This window comes from Amia ocellicauda, chromosome 3, assembly GCF_036373705.1.
Source record: "Amia ocellicauda isolate fAmiCal2 chromosome 3, fAmiCal2.hap1, whole genome shotgun sequence".
NCBI lineage: Eukaryota > Metazoa > Chordata > Actinopteri > Amiiformes > Amiidae > Amia > Amia ocellicauda.
Window position 1 is genome coordinate 8,441,703 of NC_089852.1, and position 15,501 is coordinate 8,457,203.

At 35.2% G+C, this 15,501-nt stretch overlaps 1 protein-coding gene across 8 annotated transcripts in view; it reads right to left on the minus strand.

Annotated features, from left to right (window-relative positions):
* foxp1b (forkhead box P1b) overlaps positions 1 to 15,501 on the minus strand; it is a 179,232-nt gene that overhangs the window by 107,366 nt on the left and 56,365 nt on the right. For 7 of the 8 annotated variants that reach the window (XM_066698041.1, XM_066698039.1, XM_066698035.1 and 4 more), the window contains one exon: positions 1,452 to 1,521. The gene's annotated coding sequence lies outside the window, so the exon portion shown is untranslated. Of the gene's footprint in view, positions 1 to 1,451; positions 1,522 to 7,077; positions 7,314 to 15,501 lie in introns of those variants that run through there. The other variant, XM_066698037.1, reaches the window with a different exon arrangement.

The following is a 15,501-nucleotide window of genomic DNA, read 5'->3' on the forward strand; positions in this document are numbered from 1 at the left end:
GGGTTTGTCTTCTGTGTGAGAAATAGCATATGCACTGTTTTAACTGTTTTTTATGTGGTTTTCACAGCATGTCAATTGTATTGGTTAGTGTACCCAATAAGAATAACATTTTTAATTTCAAGAAATGGAACAGAAATGTAGCAGCTTTTAAAGAGTTTTTGAAATGTGTAAAAAAGCCTGTATAGATTCAGGGGATCTCTAGCTGTTGGGTGCTCAGGTTTAAATCACCTTGGCATGGTTAAAAATATGAAAATTAAACATGGCTTAAAGTCCTTGTAGAGGCAGCACCATTAATAGGAATTGAAATGAGAGGAATATGCATTTCCAGCTTGACAGTTACATCACTGTTGCTATGGTGTCTAACTATTATTTTTTTGACAAAAGATGATTATGAACAGATGAGCATTCAAAAGAGAGTGGTATGTTATATTGGGGTAACCCAAATTAAACAATCATTTTAACTAAGTGTACGGTATGAATATACAAGAGGTTTAAAATGTGACTGCCATTACTCTATCACCCTATCCCCCCTCCCACCCAAATAGCCTTGTCTTAAAAAGGAGAAAAAAAGTGCAATCTTACATTTGACAAGTGACAGGTTAATTGGATACACTAATATTAACATTGCATCAGAGGAAATGAAATGTCATGAAAACAGTTTACCTGTTAGTTTTAAATATAGGTTTAATACAGTCCATGTGACTATTGTTTAATGTTCCCAATAGACTGTATATCAACTGTAGAAGTCATCCTTCAGGCAAGGATGAGAGAGGCTTAATGTCACAAAACTGAACATAAAACCAAATAGATCTTGTACCAACTATATTGTTCATAAATACTATAAATTCTATAAATTCATCAACGCATCTCCCACCTTTAGTCTATTTTTAATATATCTACTGCAAAACAATTATTTATCTGAGTATTATTAATTAAAGAGCCTCTAAGTGGTTACTCATACTGCCCTGATATATCATCTTGAGAAGTAATACCGAGGACTTCAATAGGTTCCACTACTAATCCTCAATAAGGATAATATTAAACGTTGTGTATGTACAGGCAGTAATTCATTAAATCATATAGCGTAATCTGAGAAGTGTATAGAATCATTAAAGCAGTATGATATTGATAATTGTATTTGGTATGTACTGAAGTATTACAATGTAGTGCTAAAATACACCATATTTTTTTCATTTTAAATGAAAATAAGATGAGTCTGGGGAAATTGACCATTTATTCATTTTCCTTTCTTATTTTACATTATACATGTTGAAACTAATAGTATAACTGCTTTTATTTCTGATATAATAACACTCTTTTTGGAGGAAATGAACACTGGTTAGTATATCATCTACAAACAAAGTTACAGCATTTGATTTATTTATTTATCAGCAACAATGGAAATTCTGCCCCATGCTGAGCATGAGTCTTATGTAAAATTTAGGATTTACCTTCTTCAAGTACTTGCTTGTTTAAAGCAATCTTCAATAACAGGCACCTTTAGAGCTCACCGTTCCTACCCTGCAGACAGAAGAAATGACATTGTAATTGAACAATAATAGTAACAGTGTGGTGAGCATTCAGGGGCACCACACTGTCAAGACCAAACACAAATAAAACAACAAATAACTACAATGAGATATAATTGTTGACTCTAGCAATTAATAAAAAAAACAGGCTATATGAACGGTGTTTATACCAGTTCTAGCAAGTACTTAGCAAGCATAACCTCCTGGAATGAAATTACACATTCAAGATTTTCAGCTAAATTGTGATTTCTCTAGTCATGGTTGTTAATAAATAGAAAATATTCTAAAAAAAGAATAATAATAAAATAAAATAATAGTAATTGCTTTACAGTTAACTTCCATGATCTACATCTAAATTTGCATGTGGAGATCACACATATCTCCTTCCTTATAACTGAAGAAACTATTCAATTGTACATCTGAACTTTGCATTTCTGCCATGTTTAAGATTTTTTTCGGTGGCATCTAATCAAACTAAAACCTCACTGTGGCTGATATTATAAAATGAAACACAAATCCCATATCTTAAAGATAGTAAGAATAATGAATACAAGTTTATAAGTTACACTCTGTTAGAATATATACTCATCACTTTCACATATTTGAACTAAAGAGCTTTCTGAGTTTGTACATAACCATTTCTTTACTGGCCATGATGACTGAATCTCAAACTGCAACTCATCAAAATATAGGTCACCATGAGCTGATGACATCACTAAAACAGCTACGCATTGGGCTAACCATTATGACTGGACCAGCAGTTTTCAAATCAAAGATAAAAGTTTAAAAAATCCTGTGAAAAAAGCAAGACAAGTGCAGCTCACTTTTCACAATGAGCCATAACTCCAGTTTTAATTCACATGCTCAGAGCCCGTGTAAACAAAGGTGGATATCCTTCTGAAGGCTACATTTGAGTGCAAAACTGGGTCAAAGAAGGATTCATACATTTGCTGACAGTGTGAAATCATTTTAATACAAAATGTTAGACCTTTACTTTAAAGTTATCTATGTAAAGACTTGCATGATCGCTACACCGGGGATATGACTCTTCTTCGAAGTACAAAAAACAACAGATCATTTCTCTTATATAAAAAAGAAAGTATACACTACAGAACTGCACATGTGTGTGGGTGGCAAGAATCTTTCAGTAATTGAAAACTGAGCACTCAGTGTAGTTAGAAATACTGGAGAGTTATTACCTCCTGAAGATGGACACTTTCATGCCAAGAATTATATTGAACAAATCGACTAAACATTAAGAGGTAGGGGCATTAAAGTAAATGTATATAAATAACTCATTTCTAATTTCCTCAGATGAGAAAGATACCTCAAAATCTCCGTTAAAGGACAACCCATGAAGTTCATTTAAACTGCCCTTTTTAAGTAACAGAAAACAACAGTTTATAACTCTGCTCCAATCAAGAACAACTTTCAATATGGAACAATTACAGCATATTGACAGATGGTTAGGGTTTTGATGAAGGGAGAGACGACTTCCACATTTTTATAATAATGTTAGGCAATCAGAATGTTGTGTCTTGCTAGGAAAATTTTGCAGTACTTTTCTTATCCAAGACCATTTTGTACTGCTTTGTGTATTACTCCCATACTGTGAATGATATGCCCTGAAGATACACATGCAGTGGTGAAACAAGTGTTTGAATCACCTCAGTGTTTCACGGGGAGAAAAAAACTTAAGATGTAAATTCTAATAGATTAACCATTAACAGCATTTCATTGAAAAGGAGAGCATTTGTCCCATTGTATTTATATGCCTTTTAGCAGATTTTGTGTATATGTTTGCATGTTTGAAAAGTACCACCACATCACTAGAAGCATTTTAAAATACCGTGCATCTACAACTTTTCAAACATATACGAATTGTAAGAGTTTACTATATAATTAATTAAAACATTGATCATATGGCATCTTGGTGAATGGGCTATGATACCCTCTGCATGTTACATGTTTAAAGAAAATACCAGTGTTAATAATATAAAAACACACCTGTAAACAAAATAGCATGTGTCAAAATTTGGCTAAAAACACTGACTTTAAGAAATTGAGGATGATATCAAAGACTGCACCACCTGGTGGCTATGGGTACATTTCCTTTATAAGAATATGACACTAATTCATCTTCATTAAACCGATTCTCCTAATAACCTTATAGGTTGTGCTGTAAAATGTTATTTGAGTTAAACAGAATTACATACTTATGACCTAACTGAATGTGACTGCGATCGCGAAGGTATTTGGATATGCGCAATAAAGCACACCAAAATATTAAAAACTCGGGGTCTTTCATAATGCTCTTTTGTGCATGTGATATTTGGCAGTCAAAACCGTGACACACCTTTCTAAGTTTAAAAACTTATCTAAAGCAAGTTGTACAGAACAGAAAACAAAGCACAAGACAATGCATTTGTTCACATGGACATCTTTCATTCTTCTCTCATATGTGGGTTAGGGATGAATTTTGAGATTTTCCTAAAATCTTTGTATTGACAGTAACCAGACAAAATATCAGATGAATACACGTTAGCTTGTAATTAGCTTTTTATCTTGCAGTGTTGCCATGACATTTTTACTTTACCACTCTTGCATTAGAATACATCTAATGCTACCTAAACAGATAATTGCCTACTCGGTTTGAAAATAAATACAAAAGTAGCTAATTTAGCAGATTTGGTATGCTGGTATTTAGCAGAGGATAGGTTTAGTGATGGAGGTCTGTTAGAAAACATAGGACAACAACAACAATCATTATCATCTTCATCTTCAATGCAACATGAAGGTTGATGACATTTTAATTTTTAAAAGTAATAAAACGCATTTTCTTAAACCACTACAGAGACAGCAAGTTTGAGCCGTCACATTTGAGGCAAGAGTGCACGTCACCATCTTTTAAAGATTGTGAAGGAGATGATCATCAGTAGAGATTATTCCACATATTATGCATTCACTCTAAGTGGGTTTATCAGGAAACATACAATGATTCTTTAGCTACACTATTTTCTTAGAAAACGGAGAACATTCACGTTTGCCTTTATTCTTGTTAGATGACCTTAACATCAAATTATGCCCATCCAGAAGGAGTAGGGCTTTTAGCAATAGATTTATTTGGAGAGAAGTTCTAAGAAAATGAGACCCACCATTTGCATTGACATAAATGATTGGTGGTAGTGCTCAGTATATGGAAACTTACTTGTTAATTTACAATACATCAAAAATATATTTACTGAGATTACAAGCCATTTACATTATTTTAAATGCTCTCAAATATATACGTTACCACCTGCACTAAAACATGTTTGTTCCTTTGTATATATATATATATATATATATATAGAGAGAGAGAGAGAGAGAGAGAGATAGATAGATAGAACTGTAACTGTAAATTATGAAGAACTAAATTTAAATGAGGTTGTTCTTCAAAGGTGGAAAAACTTGTTCTCACTGTGTGCATTGTTTCTGTTTATATTTAAACAGCAGAAACCATTTGAACACCTGAGTTCTCTCCATCTTAAACCCAAAACAAGGAGAGACTACACATATTTTGGTGAAGAATAAGCTACTTAGCCACTTAGCGTTTACACTTCTCCTAGACATCTAATCAATAAGTGTGACTGTTGCATGTGCCTTTTAATGAAATTACATTATGTATAATTATATATATATAAAAACATCAAAATCTAACTATAGGACAGACATACTGTCTAAGAGGAAAACTCTTCTCAAGTGTGTTTTTAATGGATTTTACTCACTCGAGTTTGTTTTGACAAAGCGGAGGACATGAATATTTACCAGAAATTAAAGTTATTCCATTAATCACCGCACACATGCTTAATACTATGTCGGAGGCTACTTCTGTGGTTGCCCTTAATGAACTTTCACATGTAATTACCATACTAATTAACGTTAAACACAAAGTCTGCCAATGGGAGAGGTGTTTTATTTTCTGTCCTTCTGCTGAACACAAACTGGTCTAAAATAGTGCATTGCTGACAGCCAGCAGTCCAACAGCAAGCTTAACTATCTACTAGTAATAACAGGTATCAGAGCATAAGGTAGTGGACTGAACACATATTTGTGTACATGAATTTCCACAAAACATGCTGTGCTTTAAAACTGAGGGGAAAATATGCATTAGTCATTTTGAAACTATGTTGACAAGTGACACATGCAACTTCTGACCTAAATACCATATTTAATATATTATCTCACACTGACTAAATTAATAGATTACATAGTTTTTGAACATTTGGAATGTCGTTGATTTAAAAACAGACAGGGGTGTATGTTGTTCATAGATACATAATCACATTACACACATGTACCAACCGTCAGTCTTTGCAGTGACACAAATACTTTAACACATTATATTTCAGAATTGTATCAGACATGTGAAAGGCAATGCTGCAAAATCCAGACTGTCTGAAGCTTTCGGATCGAAGACGATTTTTTTTGGACCTGCCCACACATTTTGCTGAGTTTAGACCACAAAGTACACATGCCGAGCTTTGGAGTTTTAATACCAAGGAAGTGGAATTTCTCTTCAAACCCAAAACAAACAATGCCTCACATATCTTAACACTATTTAAATGCTACAGGAAAACTGCATACCTTGCACTGCATAATAATATCAAAAGTTAATAAACAATACACAGTCTTGTTCTAAATAATAATATGACTGTTTCATCATTCTTTACTTAACTGTTTCAGTTTTTCAGTTAATTATGTGTGAACGAAAAGCCTTCAGTAAATTAAAAGAGTTCTGAAGCCTCACAGACAGGGCACAATAGCAGCGGCTTGCGAGACAAACCGGGAAGCATGCCCTACACAGCACAATAGGGGTAACCTACAGGGCTATTATGCAATTCTATTTTTATGGCTGATGCCTTTCCACACAGACGAACAGGAGGACTGTCTCTTCTGCAATATCAAGTTTCCCTCTCTTCAGTCCTTCTCCACTTCGCGTCGTGGGCTATATCTCTGGTGTGCTATTAATATCAATAACGAGCTGATTCAATTTCCATATACGAAGAAAAAGGAAAAAAAATCCCTGCCTATTATAGTAGATTTACTCTTTACCAAGACCCCTTCAGTCTGGAAGCAAAGCCGCAGAGTGAGTCCTGAAGGCTTTGGAGTTTGGGACAGTGAACGGGTTTAATTCTTGAGAGCAAACAATGGCAGTATTATGTTTGTGGAAAGTCACAAAACTGGATTAGTTAGAAGAATAACAGACGGCTGTCCTCACTTCTTTCTTTCTTTTTACAAATGAAGGACACACTCTGAAATATTAAGTCCCTGGGTTTTGATTCCCCCTCATCATCAGCCACCTGCACTTCTTGAGCTGCTGAACTCTTCTTTACAAGAATAACAACACAGAAAACAAAACACAAACTGATGGACGAGCTGGGCTTTAATAACCTCAGCATAACTGTGAGTAGAGGAAGCATATATATGTATACACACACATATCAAACTAGAAAGGAAAGAATAAAACATAATAATACTAAACAATAATAAATCGGTGCTGACTTACCCATTAACTGTGAGAGTCAGATTTAAGGTGGTAAAGTAAATCCCCAGGGTTTAGCAAAAGTAGTTTTTGGTTGTTGTTGTTGTTTTTTTTCTTCTCCTCTGTCCTCACAAAACAATAACGCTCTTTTGACTATCCAGTCTCTCTCGGCTCCAACACTGACTGCAGTGTAAAGAAGGACTGAAGGTATGTGGTCTAAACACAACAAAAGCCACTGCCTTGCTCTAGATTAAATATGCAGGAAGAGGCCCCTTTGCATAAACACAAACACTCAGCAAATGAATAACTGGCACAAATCAGATGCCTGCTGTGTATTCTACCTGTCCTGCTCCCTTTTAATTATGGAGAGCGCCCTTAACAAATGAATGGCAAAGGGGGCAAAGAGCTCAAAGGAAATAAACACTATTTCCTATTGTCATCATTAAAACATTGCAAACATTGAGAATAAGAATCACCGAACAGCACAATTATTAAAGTGCATAAAAGTGACACTTTCACCTAGACACCAGACTTGACTGTTTACAGTACACAATTGTCTTAGACTTAAACTTGTTACTAATTTAAATCAATTTAATATATTACAATTTGAAATTATTTTGACAATGCAATATATATATAAAACCAGATTCATCTAAATGTAGTCTTGCAGCACTAAATGTTTTCCCATCAAAATTAAATTTTAACTCATTCAATACATTACATTAATTTAAAATGCAAATTAGTGTAACAATAGCATAATATGAAATAATGGTAGACTAGTGCTTTACTATAAAACTATTACAAATCTTGGAGAAATGTTAGACACTTTGAAAGGTTTGTTTATATGCTTGTTAGTTTCTGCTGTGCTAATACATAAATCCACAAGATACAAAACATGTACACTTGCTTTTTAAGTAAGCACATATTCTAATAGGTTTCTTCATTTCCCCCATCTAAAACAGTGAGGCTGATATATTGGTGCAATGTGTATTAATTTCCATTCTAAATAAACTGTGCTCCTCAATGTGCATTCAATATCAGTTAGCTTAAAAATATCAACATAAAAAACTGTTAAAGAACTGCATTTTTTCATGTTTTAACTTAATACCGTAAACACACTATGATCTTACACACAATTCAAATTTCCTATTGTTAATAACAATACACATTCTGCAAATTATAGCTTATGATAATGCCATTTCCGTGGTTATCATGATTTAAAAAAAAAAAAAACATTTTAGCTTCATAAACTCCTGTACACCTCCTGCTGGATGAATCGGAAAGCAAGACTGAATGAAATTACTCAAAGAATGAAAAACTGCAAATAATCAAAGGAATAAAAGCAAAGAACTTTAACGACTGCATCCAATATTTTATTATGTATAGTTCCCAACTCACATGCAACTGTTGCGGCAAAAAAATAACAATAATACAACGGCTCTTAATTCCATGTGAGGTTGTATCAATCTGCCAGTCTTTCTAGCTAAAACCTAGAATGAACCAAACAAAACATAAGCAGAGCCCTGAAGAAAATCTGCAGCCGAGCTTTAGATGCTGAGTGACACATACTGATGTGCAGAGTCAAAGATGTCATTTTCATGCAAGCTCCACTTGCTAGAAGCAGGGAGAGAGAGAGAGAGAGAGAGAGAGAGAGACAGAGCGATAGAGGGGAGCGGGGGGGAGCAAACTAGACCTCAGGAAAATAAACAGGGTGTACGATTTCAAAGGCTAGGGACACAGGCATTCCATTGTTCAAGCCAATTATCAGTGGAAAATAATAACAACAGATGGATCCAGAGACCCTGACTTTTGCTTGTGCACTTCATTGCTGTACAGCAGATGATGAAATGTGAGAGCCATCTTAGAAAGAAAGACTGCCCCATAGTAAGTGGATTCCAAACTCCAGATGTGAACTTAAACAGGACAACTACATATGTGGCATGGCAGCGTGTTTTGTTGTCAGTCTCATACAAACTGCAAATGTTATTAAATGGAAAAAAAACACAAACTACTGTAGCACGTTCACATTTGATCTGAATGAAGGGCTTGTGGCTCTGCACGTTCAGAACAAAAAGACACCACACATTCATTGAAACTGGTGTATGTGTTAAATGCTGTAAAACACAAGACCCATTTCAAAGTCTTTAATGCAGAAAAAAATGATTTTGATATTTAAGATTATATTAAGATCCCAAACCGAGCAGTTGTCAAGTGTCTTAGGTGTCAAAAGTCTTCACTTCACTTACAGGAAAGGCCTTTTTCAAAATCTGGCAACAAGCCAACTGTGGTCAGAATTTCAAAGTAGAGTGCGCCGATTCGGATGAGCATCACCAGGACTGAGGGGGACGAGTTAGCAGAGGATTCCTCCTCTGCCAAAACTCAGTCAACCTGACCGGGTTCAGACACCAATGAGATCGCGGAAGTGAAGAGATTCAGAAGGCCTGCCAAACTACAATGCGGTGACTTCATTGCTGGTGCAGTTATTGTTACATATGATTTTGTAGGATTACTTGGCTATTCTTCACTGTTGAATAAGAAAGGTGGGGGGGATATCAACATGTTTTCCTTTAAAGGGAACCGAGAGGACCATTCATTTGCTTGGGTCCCATGACGACTTTCTGCATCACGTGTCACCCACACAGATGTGGGGGCACGAAACACCCACCCTGGATTCTCCATATTCAACCCAAATACCACAGTATGTGACTTAATTCATCAACTAGAATCATCTCAAAGCTCTAAAACAAGAACGGAAAAAATAAGCTTCAATCTGATAAGACAATCTGTTTTTGTCTTAAGCGTGACTGATTTCACTACTATACTTTAATAATCAGCTGCAGAGAAATCCAGTAAGAATTAAAAAATGTAAAAGCTAGCCTATATGCACAATATGGACAAAATCACATTAATATGATAACTTCAAAATAATATAAATAATATAATTATTTAAGACAGATCTTTAGAAAGTGAATAGAATAAAATGATCATTGGTCATGGACTGGACACCTCTAACTCTACGTGGGAAAGACTTTTTTGTTTTTGCTTTTTCATTCATATTGTACAAAAACTGTAACTAAAACAAGTATACTGCTTTAAAAAAAAAAAAAAAAAAAAAGACTTAGAAGGGTTAGCAGTGCTCCCCGCCTGCGTCACAGACAGTTTCATTCTCTTTGGCACTCGTTTGAAAAACCACAAAGATTTTCACTGTGGTAAGAGATGTGTCATAATGGCACAAGACTACACAGCAAAGACAAACCCCTGACCTAAAACAAAATGCAAAATGAAGATAACAATATATACATATACACACACACACAAATACATGCCTACATACATACAGAGACCACTGCAAAATTATCAGTTTCCCTGGTTTTACTATTTATAGGTATGTATTTGGGTAAAGTGAACATTTTTGTTTTATTCTATAAACTACTGACAACATTTCTCTCAAATTCCAAATAAAAATATTGTCATTTAGAGCATTTACTTGCAGAAAATTACATCTGGTAAAAATGACAAAAAACATGCAGTATTGTCAGACCTCGAATAATGCAAAGAAAATAAGTTCATATTCATTTTTAAACAATACAAGACTAATGTTTTAACTTAGGAAGAGTTCAGAAATTAATATTTGGTGGAATAACCCAGATTTTCAATCACAGCTTTCATGCGTCTTGACATGCTCTCTACAAGTCTTTTACACTGATGTTGTGTGACTTTATGCCACTCCTGGCTCAACAATTCAAGCAGCTCGGCTTTGTTTGATGGCTTGTGACCATCTGTCTTCCTCTTGATCACATTCCAGAGGTTTTCAATGGGGTTCAGGGCTGGAGATTGGGCTGGCCATGACAGGGTCTTGATCTGGTGGTCCTCCATCCACACCTTGATTGATTGATTGATTGACCTGGCTGTGTGGCATGGAGCATTGTCCTGCTGGAAAAAAAACAATCCTCAGAGTTGGGGAACATTGTCAGAGCAGAAGGAAGCAAGTTTTCTTCCAGGACAACCTTGTACGTGGCTTGATTCATGTGTCCTTCACAAAGACAAATCTTCCCGATTCCAGCCTTGCTGAAGCACCCCTAGATCATCACCGATCCTTCACCAAATTTCACAGTGGGTGCGAGACACTGTGGCTTGTAGGCCTCTCCAGGTCTCCGCCTAACCATTAGACGACCAGGAGTTGGGCAAAGCTGCAAATTGGACTGATCAGAGAAGATGACCTTACTCCAGTCCTCTACGGTGCAGTCCTTATGGTCTTTTGCAAACCTCAGCCTGGCTCTTTGTTCCTCATTGATGAAGGGCTTTTTTTTTAGATTTGCACGACTTCAGCCCTGCCCCTAGGAGCTTGTTTCGAACCGTCCTCGCCGCGCACTTCACCCCAGCTGCCGTTTGCCATTCTTTTTGTAGGTCACTTGATGTCATCCTTGAGTGACATTCGAATGAGTTGGCGGTCATCCCGGTCATTGGAGAGTTGTTTTCGCCCTCTGCCGGTCTGTAGCTTTGTTGTCCCCAATGTCTGCTGCTTGACCTTATTCTTATGAATTGCCATCTTTGAAATTTTAAGGATGGAAGCAACTGTATCCCTCTGCCAGTAAAGCTAGAATTGAACCCTTTTCCTCAATCAAAACTTTCCTTTTCAACCCTTTTGGCATGGTCAAAAGTTTTTTTTTTTATTCCAATTACTTTTGCGGTACTACTAGCACTGTTTTTGCCATCCAGCTGGTCCTATTGCAAGAGTAGTGATGACCACAGCAGTGGTTTTGATACTTATCCTCGTTAAATAAGATTTGGTTCAGGTGATCACCTAATCAGTACCTCATTCAGTAGAATGAGGTGTGTCTGTGCTGGAATTCAACAGACACTGGAATGGAATGGCTGCCATACATGTAGAGATGCTGATTTAAGAAAAATTGCAGTGGTCTCTTAATTTTTTCTAGAGCTGTATATCACTCAACTATACAGTCTTTAAATCAATAGCCAGATAATTGGACACAACCAGTTTTCAGTTCATTCATTACATTGGTTTATGTTTTCTTTTGTTGCACTTTTATTATTTTAATTAAGTTATCTGAAAAAATTGTCAAAACATTGCAGAACAAGCATCACACAGAAAGAGTAAAAAACAACTTTTAAACTAATCTGCAGTGGAGCATGGAAGCATTATAATGTTAAATATAAAACAATCTTTCTTCCCTTAGTCTCTTTTCTTCAGCACTCGGTTAAAAGAGAACATGCCCCCCTTGCCTTAACTAGAGAATTCAGACTGCAATCACTAATTTGAGAACCAGCAGAATATGTTCATTGTCTTCTCTATTCTGTGGAGGATGAGTGAAATTAGGCATGTTTAAAATAAAATCAGGTTGAACACAAACAGACCATTTTATAATTGTATATAATATTTTAAATGACTAACAATGCTTGAAGGTGCTTGTAATACTACTACTTAAATCATAAATCCCTCAAGAATTCTGAGCAAAAAATAGTAACTATGCAACTACTGGATTTAATTAGCTTATAAAAAATAATTGCCAGTAGCGTTCTTAACGAAGGGGTTCTAGAGTTTGCAGTAAAATGTCTCTTTATGACTGTATAAAGACAAGGACCCTTAGAAGACCACCATCCCAACAGCTATTATGCACAGGGATAAGTGAATCAGATGGTTTTACTCTTCGTCTGGACAACTTTATTCTGCCAGCAGTTCTATTATTAGGTTGGAAATTTCTGAATAGTGTAGGGTATACGGCAACCTTGATGATGGGATTAACAAAATAGTCAAGACTAACTGAATAATATTACTGAAACATTAACATGCTAGCTCAGCAAGCAGTGAATTATACATTTAATTTTTGTTGTTGTTTAGAAATAGACGTACATCTCGTCTCTCTCTCTCTCTTTTTTTAATGGTTAACTTGCACAATCAATTCAAGTAATGCATTTGCTTGTAAATGGATTCATCTGAAAACCACCATGAATATTTCTGTGGTGAAACAAAGTCATACTGACATACGATCAGGTATGAGGTAAAAAATAAATGCCCTGATCTTTAACCACATTGATCATAATGGATATCTATCAAAGGAATAAAGGGAAATTCAGATATACTCACAAAGCAATCAAGCATACAAATATATAACACAGTCAACCCAATGCCAAATACAAACTGAAACAGCAGATTTGAGTTCAGACATTTCCTTTGATGATGAAAGTTGCTCTACAAACTTTAAAGGCCTCTTCATATATACTTTTATTTCAGCACGAGAAATAAAAAAATTGGATACTAACAGGTATAATTTTATCTCCTTTATAACACACTTAATATCTGCATAAATAGAATGTTCTTTAGTTGCTCAGAAAGGAACAAGGAAGTGGAGACAGCTACACCACTGTTGAATCAATTGCCATGCAAATGATTTTTGCTAAGAAGTATAAAGGCAAGGGCATAATGAAAGAGATCTTTCACATAGCTTTATTTTCAGCCAATTTAAGCAAATGATGTGGTTTTCAGTACACTGAAAGACATTTGAGAATATTGTGATCACGAGATTGAATATACTTTATTAAATTTAGCAACCTGATGAAACTAGTTTTAATTATATAAAGCACATCATCCCAGGTACAGCACAGTAAATTAGCACGAAGATGACATCCTTTTGCTATTCACAATTCAATATGCATACCAGGGTCTGACACATCACATTTGCTGTGGAAATCTTAACAACAGCGTTAGCAGAATAGGTGTTCACAATGTGTAAATTATGCTGATTTGATGTGAAGATATAGAGATCATAGGAATGATCATCAAAAAATTAAACACATTTGATTAATTTAGAGTATAAACACTTTCCAAGCACAATACAATTTTAAATAAGTGCAATGCATTGAAGAAAGAAAATATTGTATGCTAAAAATCTATCTTTAAACCTTACCAATACTCTTAACCAAAATCTTATTCTAACCAAGCTACACAGCATACCTCAAGGGACGTTAACAAAAGCAAACTGGGGAATATCACTAACAAACCACAGTTTATAACGAATCAATTGATTAATGACCTTAGGCAACCTACTAATAATTATCTTCCATACAGCTATTTAATACCCTGTTGCCAATTTACCACCTTAAATGTCCTTAAAATTTTGCTAAAAAATATAATCATATCAGTTCTGTAGTTCTGTATATTAATTAAATTAGCTCTCTCCTCCACAATTTAAAAATAAATACATATTAAAATAATATATAACATTTGTCATTAATTATTTTAATTTGTATTTATTTTAAAATTTTGGAGGAGAGAGCTAATTTAATTAATATACAGAACTGATATGTTTCAAGGTGGGCTTTCATTAGTACAATACAGGCCAGCTTTGTGGAATGCTTGTTGTCCCATGAACACTTTGACCAGTCAAAGGTCTGCCATTGACCTCTTGGTAGCCTCTCTGATCAGTCTCCTTCTTGCTCAATCATCCAGTTTGGAGGGAAGGGCTGATTTAGGCAGGGTCTTGGTGGTGCGATACACCTTCCACTTCTTAATAATCATCTTGACCGTGCTCCAAGGGATATTCAAGGCCTTTTCAAGGCCTGTGCTTTTCAACAACTTTATCCCAGAGTGCTTTTGAAAATTTCTTGGTGCTCCTGGTTGAGTCTTTGCTTTGAAATGCACGACCCAGCAAAGGGAACCTAACCTGGTGTGTGATTTTGAAGGTAATTGCTTACACCTGAGCTAATGTATGATTGCTATTACAAGGGGGGTGGAAACCTATCCAGCCAAGCTATTTTAGGTTTTATTTTTAATAAATATTCTAGAAATGTGTAGAAAATGCATCTCAATTGTAAGTTGTTGGATAGGTTATGTAGATATAAATATGCATGTGGGTAATTCCAGGCTATAAGGCAACAAAAAGTTAAATTATAATGTATGTATTATATATAAGCATTTAAAAGCAGAGGAACATTAGTAAACAATCTCAATTAATTAAAAATCCCATACAAATTAAAGTAACTTCAGTATATGCTTAATATCAACCTATCAGGATGGAGCAGCATTTCTACTCTTTCGGTGAGATTTGAAGGGAAGCTCGAAGGGGCTGGTTGTGCTAGATATTCAAGCGGTTATTCAGAGATAAACTTTTAGATTTTCATTGAAATACCGCAGCAGTAAGGAGAGACCTAAGTGATATACATGAAAGGTACCTGTAATACAATCTGACGTTCTACATTGCTAAAAAATGAACACACTAAACAACACTTGATTAGTAGGAGGTGTGGTACATCATTTTGTATTGTTATAACTTGAGCTGAATAAAAATAATGTAGGTCTTAAACGCTTCTTTATAAACCTTGCCATCGTTCTCAGCAAACACATAGCACATCAGAACATACATTATTAAAACATATTAGCATATGTTCACATTTTCCTGAAAATACACAGACTAAATGAAAATACATCTT